The sequence below is a fragment of the Petaurus breviceps genome, unplaced genomic scaffold, assembly GCF_028583685.1.
Source record: "Petaurus breviceps papuanus isolate PSGF00001 unplaced genomic scaffold, PetGlider_PUasm1.0 91133, whole genome shotgun sequence".
Taxonomy (NCBI): domain Eukaryota; kingdom Metazoa; phylum Chordata; class Mammalia; order Diprotodontia; family Petauridae; genus Petaurus; species Petaurus breviceps.
Window position 1 is genome coordinate 8,456,212 of NW_027187419.1, and position 12,332 is coordinate 8,468,543.

Below are 12,332 nucleotides of genomic sequence, written 5' to 3' on the forward strand. Positions count from 1 at the left end.
GTCATTTTATAGATAAGGAGACAGTCCTGGGATATTGTGACCCGCTTCCGACATACGAAGCAACAGAATTGGAATTTGAACCCAGGGTTCTCTGGGTTCTCTCTAACTGGTGCTCTTGAGGTGGTTAGCTTCATCCGTGGCTCCTATTATGGTTCTAATGAGTTCAAAATCACAGGTTTGGAAACACAAGGTCAGCTGTAAGTCAATTGTTACTGGTCAATCCATAAGTATGAGTATTTACAAAGGGTTAACACAGCAGGGGGTACGCAAGGGTAGGGCAACATTAGCACACTCATTCCCCGCCAAGGCACCCAAGAGACCCTCACGTTGCTCATCACCGACTCTGGGTGCCGCGGGGGGCCGAGATGGGCACCCACATCCCGACAGGGGAGCCTCCCCCGGGACAGCTAGGAGCCTGAGTCTGCAAGGCTGGAGAAGACTTGGGCAGTTAGCACAAAACAGCATTGTAGGGAAGAGGAATAAGCTCCATGTGTATTGGTTCTGTCCAGAGTTCTGCTTCTGGATCCTGGGAGGGGCGGCCCGGGGGTGTAGTTAGAGTGCTGGGCTGTAGCTTGGTTTCAAATCCGCTCCTCGGACACTTAGACTGTGTGCCCAAGGACGGCTCATTCGACCTCTTTGGTCTTGGTTCCTCCTCTGTGAAATGAGAGAGTAGTTAGAGTAACTGGCCTCTAAAGTCCCTTCCCAGCTGGAAATCTGTATTTGTGCATATATCCCCAGTGTTTGCACAATGTACATGCCTAATAAATATTTATTGAGTTGTATGAGGAGTTATGGGGTGAAGGGCTTTCTGTGTTAATAACAAAAATCTCTACCAATAACCCTTTCAATTATTGAGCCTAGAAAGGGAATGTAATTTGGGACTTAAACTTTGTGGAAGTGGAACTCTAGTGATGGTACCACCTCTGTAATGTTAGTTTTTCTCGGTGCCACGTTTCTGAAACCCAGTAGAGAGGCACATTTTGCCAATTAACTTTCTTGAGAAAAAAACAAACAAACAAAACTAAACAACTTTTATAGATACAGACTGCATCCTGAACTTTCAGGGAACTAAATGAGAAAACGTGAGTAGCTTGGAACAAACACATAATTATTACTATTTCTAGAAACAAATCCAAAGTCTTAAGTGTAGAGGTCATTAATAAGTTAAGTAGAATCATATTTGTATGAAGAGCCCACATTTCTGCCCAAGTGAGACTTCATTTTGAAAATAAAACCTGGCATCTACAAATCAGTATCAGTCAGTATAATAGAATCCACTGAGAAATAGATGAAATATACACAGAAAAAATAAAAGAACAGTGCATAGAAAATACTAAAATAGTCTTCCCTAGTTTAAATCAACTTAATCATTTAGCAAGTGTTAAATATCAACAACATGCTAGATGCTATACTAAAATCACTTAGCTACAACCTTCCTAATATACAAGTAAATGCTTTAGCTACTCCTCTGAAGAGCAAACTTTTCCATTTTCTACCTTTTTATATACATCATTTAGTTGTCAAAAAAACCTTTACCGAAGGAAACTGCTAGATCACTTACCACACAACTATTAGAAACAATTGTTATCCTTAAATGGTTAGTCATTTTAAAAGTTGGCTATAATTTTTGATAACATTTCTTAATTAGTATTATAAGGTTAATAGATCTATCTTGGATATCTTACCAGCACTGGATAGCTGCCAGCTACTATCCATAACACTCTGTCAGGCAACTGCCTTGATAAAGCATATGTATATATGCATATAAACTTTTCTTCCAAACAAAAGGTGATTAAAAGAATCAATTTTAAAAGTCATCATAATGCAGACATATTAAAGTAATTAAAAAGCTGGATAATTTATATAGCATGCATAAGTTCTGTAAGACAAAATAACCACAAAAATGTATGTGACATAGCTCTCAGAAAAATTATTGCTTGTTCTAGGGTGACTGTTGATTTGGCCCTACAGTTACTACAGAAACTCTGAGGGCTTGTTCCCTTTATAGTTCATGTCTAGGCATGTCTGGAGTCCAGGCAGAGCTATAATTTAATCTAAGTAAGAATGCTTGTAGTGTTTTAGATGGCCAAACAGAATAATGCAATTTGTTTTAGACATCACGAGAAAAGCACTTTTCTATGAAACTGTTTAGTCTTTTGGTTGAGATTGTCTATATGGATCAGTTTAGAAGAGGGCGGGGGAGGGGGCAGGTTTTAGTTGTAGATGAGGGAAGGCAAGAACACATTAGAAAGCACACCTATATTTAGTTTCAATAAGTTGTATTTAGTCCTGTTTCCCTGTTCTGGAATCAGAGACCATGATGATATAGGGATTTCTCGATAGATTTACAAAATTTTTGTCATCCTTCAACCAAAAGGAGTAACAAGTGGAAGTTGTTGTTCTTCTGTGTAGCTTTGGAGGGTGTATATTGGATTCACCCCTTTGGAGTCAAAAGGAAGAATCAGACTGATTACAAATTATTAGATGGTGTAGTTTCTTTTTAGGTCTGCTGGATTTTAAGGAAAAAGTTGGAATACATAGTTTTTCTTAGGGAATTTAAAATCTTCAGGATTTTTTTTCTCACATATATCTAATAAATGTCATGCTGCATGTGGGAATTTCCTTATGCCACAAGCAAATTGAAGTCAATATTAGTGCCTTTTAAGAGCTAAAAATCAATGAATCTGACTAATTATGAAAAGCTATTTTCTTTCTAACTAAAATGGAGTGCCAGCAAGTTTTATACCTACATACTTTTAGCTTCCATTTCATTTTACTCTCATTAGTTGAAGTGCCCTAGATTCTTAAATTGGTCTCTTATTTAAAATATTCTTTAGTTAATCAATACTAATGCTTTCAGTCCCAAACCATTTAATGAACTTATCTTTTAAATAAGTCAAAGATAACCTAACCAAATAAGAAAGCTGAAGTATTTAACGTTAAAAACAACTTATTAATTTCATAACAAAATCTTTTGAGTGCCTTCTAGATGGTTAGTTGAAGAGGTATAAGATACAACCCCTGCCCCAAAACGGTTAATAATCTAGTTAGGGAGATAGAATATATAAATTCAGGATATATAAATTCTTGCATGTTTTTTTTTCTCTGACTCCGAGTTCTCTTTGCCACCCCATCATCCTCTGTGACATCAACATTTATGCTGACATACCATTCTAATACTCTGATATCACAGTTCCTTGTTGTGCTTTTCTGACTTTTGTATCTACTCCAGTCACAAGCATGGCTGCACTTTGGATCTTGTCATAACTTATAACTGTTGTTCAACCTTCAAGATCTCCAACTTTGTCATTTTCCTCTCTGATCCCATTATTACATCTATCCTGCTCACTTCTATTCATCCTATTTTTCATCTTCATTTACCAGTTCCTTTCTGTGTTCATTTGTTTTCCCGAGTACCCTAGACTACATTATAAACCATTTCAATAAATGCTGTCATCAGCACTCTAGAATTCCTTGTCCTTTTGTCCTTCTACCACACCTACATTTCCATTTCTTAATGCTGGGCAAATTCTTCTGTCCTCTTGCTCTGCTTCTCTGGTTCCCAAGTACCAAATGTTGATGAAAAAAAAATCACAAAACCTAGCTAATTGTCTCCACTACAAATTTATGCTATCTAACATCAACTAGACCCTCACTGCTGCTCAGCAATCCTTATAGTTTAGTTGATTTCCTATCCCATTCCTCTGATCCTAGTTGCCTCCTTCTTCCATTATCTACAGCAGGTGTTCCATACTGTTTTTTTTTTCAGTCATCATTCTCATTAACTCTCTCATTCTTTGTAGATAGCTTTGACTTCTACTTTAATGAAAAGATTGTAATCTTATTAGATATATTTATACATACATACACATGTATATTTTTAAATCAAGAAAACTTTCCATTTTCTGCTTCATTTGTTAATATCTTTACTCAACCATTCCACCTTCAGAAAGTATTCTTACTTTCCAAGTTAGCCTTTTCACTTAGGTCTTTTGTATCATCTATTTCTGCCAGGCTGTTCTATTGATTATATCCTTTTTCTTCATCTTCAATAACTCCTTCTCCATTGAATTCCTCCTCCCCTGCTCAAATCTCTCTCATCCTAAACAAAATAGAACAAAACCAAAACCTTCTTCAACCCAGCCAGAGTAGGTTCATTAATCTCCTTTCCTTCAATATCAAACTTTAATATATATTCATTTGTATATCTACATACATAAAACATATAATTTTAATTTCCATTGGTGATATCCAGGTATCCATGATATAATCAATAGAGGTATCGAGGATATAATCAAGTACACAAGAAAAGAAAAACAAGAATGAAAGATGAAACTAAAATTCTTAATAAATTATAAATGATTATATGGTGTCTATTTTCTATAAGCTGTTGTTCACCCTGTGGCAAAAAGTATGTATATTGTCCTTGTTTTCATAATCTTTGACCACATTTTTTGGGTATGTAACATGAATTTTTGTTGCCACTGTTGTCTTTATATAGTTGTAGTCATCATATATATTATTTTGCTCTTGTTTCTTTATTCTAGATGATTTCATATTTCTTATATTTCTTTGAATTGTTCTTTTGTTCCTTGTGAAACAATAACATAATTTGACTATAGATTTAGAAGTATTTCAGAAGTTACCTAGTCCAACCTCCTAGTTTACAGATGAGGAAACTGATGCCCAAGAAGTTAAGCAATTCTGCCATAATTTGTTTAGCCATTCTCTGATCAATGGACATGTAGTTTAAAAATATATTCTTTTGATATTGCTATTAGGAATAGCTTTATCTAGTAGGATTTTTTTTTCCGTAAACATCCTTGGGGTATAGAACCAGTAGGGGAACCGCTGGGTCAAATTGTATGAACATTAAAAGCTATATAATTTCATACTTCTTTCCAAAAAAATTGTACAAATTTATAACTTTATCAACAGTATAATAACATTCCAATTTTACTACAGCCACACCACCATTGAATTTTATTATCTTTTATTGCCTTTGCCAATTTGATGGTGTTAACTAGAATCTCAAGAATTTTAAAACATTTGTAGTTTTCTCTCTTGGAGATTTTGAACATTCATAATGTGATGGATGATGAGAACTTCTTGTTTATATCCTTTGATTTGTCATAATTATTTAGAAAATAGCCTATATCCTAATCATAACACTCATTTCTCATCTGCTGGTGGTCTAGCAGATCTAGCTAGTGGTTTCATCTTCTACTTTCACCTCTGTGCTCAAACTGCTGTTCAAGATATATATGTAATATAATATAATATAAAAATAAAATATATAATACAATAAATCTAAACTCTTTATTTTAGTCCTCATCCTTATAAGCTGTCTCTGGGATTTAAAACTAGATTACATATTCCATGAAATTTTCACCTCTTTTTGTCTTCTGTGAAACTTAATTATCTAATCCTTTTAGCATTCTCTTTGTTTCCTCTTTGTTTTCCAATCCCTAAATATAAGCATTCACCAAGGTTCTGTCTTCAGTTCTCATCTTTTTTCTACACAGTCTCTTGGTAATCTTAGCTAGTGCCATTACTTAAATTATCACGTTTATATGGATTACTCCCAAATCTATACCTATAGTTCTGATCCCTTTCCTGAGTGTGTCTTCAGATCCAGATATCCAGTTGACATCTAGCTATTTTCCCTTGATCTCTCATCTCAAATATAGTGTTACCAAATGCTAAACTCATCATTTTGCCTGCCAAATTTGCTTTTCCTATCTTCCCTAATTCCATAAATGACTCCATTCTTCCAGTGACAAATGAAACCTTGGAGTCAGCTTTCCCTTCTCCTTTTTTCCTTATCCCTGTCATATCCCATTAGACACTCATCATTGGTTGGAGTACCCACATTGATGAAATTATGGATCTTTTGAAATACTGAACCAACCCTTTATTTAGAATAGCATGTTTATATTTTAAAAAGACATTTCTGGAGATCTGGGACTATAGAATCATAATGTTGAAAATGACATTCAGATCATCTAGAAGTTCATAGGCACAAAGTTGGAAAGGACCTTAAAGGTCATCTAGTTCAGCCCCTTCATTTTTGAGATGAGGAAACTGAGGGTCAGTGGGAAAACTAATCTAACTAGAGGACAAACTTGGGGTTACATAAGAGGTGTCTCTTATTCAAATGCCCACTATGATCTGAGATGACTAATTCATCCTCAAAGGATAAAATACAATCAAAGGCCCAAACAAAAATTTCTTACTAGCCCCTAAATTCCTAAGTTGATTGGGAGAATATTTGTGATCAATCCCTCTATAACTAGTTTGGTTCAGCCCCTATGACATGGTATTTATACCTTCCATTCTCTTAGTTGTCTTCCTCTAGATAAAATATGGTTTGCCAATGTTTCTTTTGAAATACGGTGGCTAGAACTAAATATGATACTTCATATATAGTCTAACTAGTCAAAAGTGTTATATTCTCTAGATATAATATTTATATGAATGTTGCCTAAGATTGCTTCACTTTAATTGAAGGAATGATCTTTAATAGTGGCAATTCCAGGCACCATTGGTAGGCTGGTAGGAGAGGTCTTTCTGGGCCAAGGAATCTTTCTTTGGTGAACTTTAATCACACTAAATAAGGGACATATTTATTTAACCTATTTGTAGCCTGGCCCCAAATGAAGAATTTTAACTGTCAAAACAGAATGTATATTTGCTATTTATTTTTAGGTGGTACTTTAAATAATATGTTTAATTCTGCATAAGGAAATGAACAAAAGAAAGTATTTCAGAAAGCTTGGTTCTGTTTGATTGTTCCTTAATGGAATCTAGGCACATTATTATTCTACTCTTCTATTTCGTAACTTTTAAGACTTGCCTGGACCTGTTGCAGAAAATAATACCACAGGAAAGTTCAAAGTTTCATTAATTGATGTGTTTCACCAACCCCAAACTCAACAGTACATTATTTCTAATGGGAAGTTGAAAGTGATAACAGAACTATTAAGGGCTGTCCTGTTAATCCTGTAAGTGCTTGCACTATCCATTTGAAAACTAGACTCCTATAAGCTCTTATACATGTGAATGTTCTCTTAAATCATGTGCATCACAGTAGGCTTTTTCAATCAAGTCCACTCTCCTGGTCAGTTATAGATCCAGTTAATGACTCATTTGCAGTGTCTGTCCGATATATATGTACTAATGGATGAGCTTTAAAAGTTGTCCATATAACTGCATGTTATAGTCTGGACAATAGACATTATCCAGTTAGATTTATTTTTACCAATATACAGATAGTTGCCTTGAGATTACCTACTTTCTCCACTCTTAAGATGAAAGAAATTTTGCAAGAGACACAATTTATTCTAGGAAATCATTTGGAGATATGAAAAAAATTGGCATTACTTAGATATTACAAGTTACAATAATCTCCATTAAACTAAGTGAATGACTAAATGATCAAAAGAATAAAATAAATTCATATCTACCGGGGCAACCAGGTGAGAAAATAATTTCAATTCAACCTTTTTGAGTTGCTTACTACGTACCCAGAATATATATACAAATAGAACAAAAATGAGTATATCTTTTTTGGTGTAGAACCCTAACAATAAAAGGTACAATGCTACCATGACGTTATTTCTACTGATAGCCTGCTAATGATATTTCATATTCCTTTTTTACTTATGACTGCTCCAGGGAATTAATGCATCTTAAAAAAAAAACCTTAAAAGGATTAACCAAATGTTTACTACCTGTTTGGGATATTTGGAAGCCTGTATCTGTATCCTTTGCTGGATTCTTCATGATTCACCTTTTAAAGTGTATCTAAGTGTATGCACCATTGTAATGGGAATGTAAAATTTAAAGATCTTCCCTGCCCCTAGGCTAAAGTGCACCTGGAGCCTGGGGTGGGAGACTTGTTTTTCAGTAGATACTTCTTGATTGGCCAGTGGGTCCAGAAGGTTGTTACATTCTCTGAGCCAGGAGAAGGCTATATAAGCCCTGATGTGTAGCTTTGTTTTGGGGCTCACTTTGAGAGGTGTTCTGTGATTTGATCTGGATTCTGGAAAGCCATTGTCCAGAGCCCCCCGGCTTTGAAAAACCCAGATGTTGAAACCCAGATGTTGATTTGGTATGGATGTAATGGCTGGACAGTTTGGAAAACTGTCTACTTGATCTGTTTCTGTCTTGATAATTCTGCCTGTATACTTTGAAGTTTGGGGTGCTGACCTTTTTCCCCTGAACAAGGTAAATGATATATGTCTGACTGATTAAAGTAAGCTTGTTAACCAATTTTGAGTTGCTTTCCTTTAACAAAGCAGATCTAAGAACCTGTGGTGGCAGCCACCCTGGGGTGCTTGCTGCTACAAAATGGCATCACGAACAGGATCTGCAGAGTAAAAGGAAAGTATGGGGACTGGGATAATTGTTTGTTTCCCAGTTGTGGTAGCTGTGACTCTGTGGAACCGTGGAGCAGGAGAGAAGAATGGCCTGCATGTGGACTTCGCTGAGCTGAGAGCAGGAATGGTGAGCTGCCTGCATCTGGACCTGGGCAGAAGCCAGGAGTGGCTGCAGCCTGCAGGAGGAGAAGGAACCCAGGAGTTGGGAATTCAGCCACAGGAAAAGATAAGAACTGAACAGCAAAGCAGGGGCACTGAATGTGTTTCCTTGCTGCATCCTACAGTTTGGGACCCAGGGGGAGGATGGACTTGTGACTATGGTGGGTGGGATGAAGTGCCTTGGATCCCCAGGGACCCCCACCTTGTTGGTTTTGTTGCCCAGCCCCCTCTCTGTACTTGGAAGCAGGGGCTGAAGCTGTATGAAGGGAAGGACACCCCCCTTTGCCCATGAGAACTTTATTTGCACTCTTGTTTTGAATTGAAGTGGTAATGATAAGTACTTTGTGTTTGTTTAAGGCCCAGTAGCTACTTTGGTAACTTTACTTCTGTATCTTGAAAATGTGACCTAAGAAATGCTTAGTGCTAATTCTAAAGTAAATTGTCTATGCTATGGGCATGAAAGATCTTGGGGCTGAATGTAATGGGAATGTAAATTTTAAAGATCTTCCCTGCCCCTAGGCTAAAGTGCACCTGGAGCCTGGGGTGGGAGGCTTGTTTTTCAGTAGATACTTCTTGATTGGCCAGTGGGTGCAGAAGGTTGTTACATTCTCTGAGCCAGGAGAAGGCTATATAAGCCCTGATGTGTAACTTTGTTTTGGGGCTCACTTTGAGAAGTGCTCTGTGATTTGATGAAACTCTGGGCTAGCCGTTGTCCAGAGGGGCCCCCCCCTTCCGCTTTGAAACCCAGATGTTGTTTGGTATGGATGTAATGGTTGGACAGTTTGGAAATCTGTCTACTTGATCTGTTTCTGTCTTGATAATTCTGTCTGTATATTCTGAAGTTTGGGGTGCTGACCTTTTCCCCCTGAACTAGGTAAATGATACATGTGTTTGACTGATTAAAGTAAGCTTGTTAACCCATTTTGAGTTGCTTTCCTTTATCAAAGCAGATCTAAGAACCTGTGGTGGCATCAACCCTGGGGGCGCTGGGGTGCTTGCCGCTACAACCATTTAATTGACAATGAGATATATATGTTGTATGTCTAGAAGAAAAAAGTCTAGATGAACTTTTAACATAAGCAAATTTTCTTTTAGCACTACATAAAATTTACTTAATTTCCTCATTTTTAGGGTAAGTTAAAAGAAGCTTTGTAGGAGAAAAGTAATTTTCTCTAGAATAATGTTAGGAGGGATGAAAAATTATTTGTATTAGCTAGATAGTGACAGAAATTAATTCTAAATTTCTAAATGAAATTATTCTAGCCTTTTATTTATTGATATTTTTCTATATCATAGACTAATGATACTGTCTTGGCTTTATATCCTGAATTTATTTTGAAGAGTTCAAAGAATTTTTATATGAAGATATGAGATTGAAGCAGGGGAGTGCTGATAAATATTTAACAACTGACTTGCCCCCTCCCCGTGTAGCCACAACACATTTTAAGGTTTAATCTTCATAATTAATATAGAAAAATACTTGTTGAAGTCAAGACAATAAAACAGCAACAAACTTTGATTTGTAGCATATGCCTTCTTCTGAGGTGTAAATGCTCATACAGAATATTTAACAATCAGCTCTCAAAGAGCTATCTCAAGCTAGGTCCAGCATATCCTGGGAAGAGAAAATGAAGTCATAGAAAGCTTAAGGCAAATATTTGCTCAAGATTACAGGTGAAAAGCAAAGCCAAGTCCAGATAGGTCTTGACTCCTAATTCTCTGTTAAAAAACAATTTGATCATATAAAATATTTTGAAATTTTTTTTGTGGTTATGAAAAAAAACTCAAGTTAAACATTTTTTTCTCATATTTTCTCTAACTATGGCATATAAAGACCCAAATTAAATGTTGAGTTAATTTTAAACACTTAATCCTAGATTGTGAAATTCTGGGACAATACTGTATTATTATTTTTTATCAAATCACTTTAACTCATATAAAGTGACTCTAATCTTTTGAGTCTTGAGACTGGACCCTAGTTTGTGAGTTGACTGAAATGTTAGATTTTAGCTGCACCTCTTGTGCTTTTAGTAGTTTTATTTTTGCAAAAAGGTAATTGAATTAAAAGGTTTATTTAATGGAGGGGGGAGGGAAGGGAATCCCCTGGACATCTGATGAATTGTCATCTTATGAACATATGTTGTTGTTCAGTTCTATCTGACTCTGTCACCCTGTGGACCACAGCCAATACTGTCCATGGGGTTTTCTTGACAAAGATACTTTTCTTCTACTATTTTTATTTGATTTTATTTTTGGTTATTTTCTATATTTGCCATTTTTGCTATTTTCTTCTCCAGTAGACTAAGGCAAACAGAGGTTAAGAGACTTGCCCAGGGTCATACAACTAGTGTCTGAGGTCAGATTTGAACTCAGGACTCCTGACTCTAGGCCTAGAACTCTATCCACTGAACCACCTACCTGCCTCTCTTATAAGAATAAGCAGTTTGTAATTCTACCTCATTCTTCTGAATATCCCATATACATCCATTTTAGAAAAAGTGTATAGTCAGGATAGAAATCTACTTACAAAAATTTTCCTTGAAAAGAAAAAAAAATAATGAGTTTACTTAAAATTTTAATACTTCAATGAATACATGATTTTCTAGTTGCAATTACTCTTTCCAATGGTATAAATCATATTTCATCTATACTTTCTTATACATATCATCCTATAACTCCTCCATAAAGGATCTCTACCTAATGCTTTGGAGGCATTTTTCTATGTCTCATAACACTACAATGATGACAATGCATCATTAATTTACAATATTTAAAATAGAGATTAAATGTCAAAAATAATCAATATATTGATCCATAATTCATGTAACAAAAAATTAGGAATCCTATAAGACGTGAATTTTGTTTGTAATTTTTCATATTTGAATTTAGTGTAAAGATTCTTTTTTCTTTTTGGAGGGGCAAAGTCAGGGCAATTGGGGTTAAGTAACTTGCCCAAAGTCACACAGCTAGTAAGTGTTAAGTGTTTGAGGTCACATTTGAACTCAGCACCTCCTGACTTCGGGGCTGGTGCTCTATTCATTGTGCCACCTAGCTGTCCTAAAGATTCTTTAAATAATACTAAGATAATTATGCTCTATATAATCTGACAATGTTCTAGAAGCAGTCATTTCAGTTAGCCTGATGGGTAGCACCTGTTCATTGTATTAAACACCCAACAGCCTTTGGGATTTGGGGGTTTTATAAACCTCATCCTAATTGTAAGTGGAGTATAGGTGTGGGGAAGAAGTCGAAATTATAAAATCAAGTATGCTAACTCCTCATAAACCTTTCCCTGCTTCATATTGGGGGATAAAATGTTTTTTTTTGGAGGGGGGAGTCAAGTATATCATATATGTGGCTAGTTTAATTAGATTATCTTGTGTTTCCCTTGGAAATCTAAAATGTGTTTTTTCTCCCAAAACTTGAAAAAAATGATGCTTGTTATATAACTTATACTCATATCTCATCAAAATTGTACCTATGATTGTGTGATTATAATGCTTCCTATCTGTTTCTTGTGTGCACCAAAGTTTAAACAAATACTGCTGTGTTAGTTTATATTTTCCTCAAAGAATTCTCAAAACCATTTTGTAGAGATGTAGGTATTTTTTGGCTAAGTTTTTGCTAATTAACATAGTATACTCAATTACCTCTTAAAAGAGTTTAACTCTAGTCAACTCTTTTTTAGCCTAAAACTTAGACCAGTGTTATGTGGTAAGTAGATATCGATGGTGTATTCAACTCTCGCTACTTTAATTTCTTATTTTCCATTCTTAGTGATTTGAAGAAATC

The 12,332-nt window shown here is 35.6% G+C and overlaps 1 long non-coding RNA gene across 1 annotated transcript; it reads right to left on the reverse strand.

The window, feature by feature from the left end:
- Positions 1-191: 191 nt before the first annotated feature.
- LOC138155001 (uncharacterized) lies at positions 192-1,972 on the reverse strand. Its single transcript, XR_011166734.1, has 2 exons — positions 1,686-1,972; positions 192-654 (listed from the first exon to the last, which is right to left on the reverse strand). It is a non-coding gene; the product is annotated as an uncharacterized lncRNA (long non-coding RNA).
- Between the last annotated feature and the right edge of the window lie 10,360 nt (positions 1,973-12,332).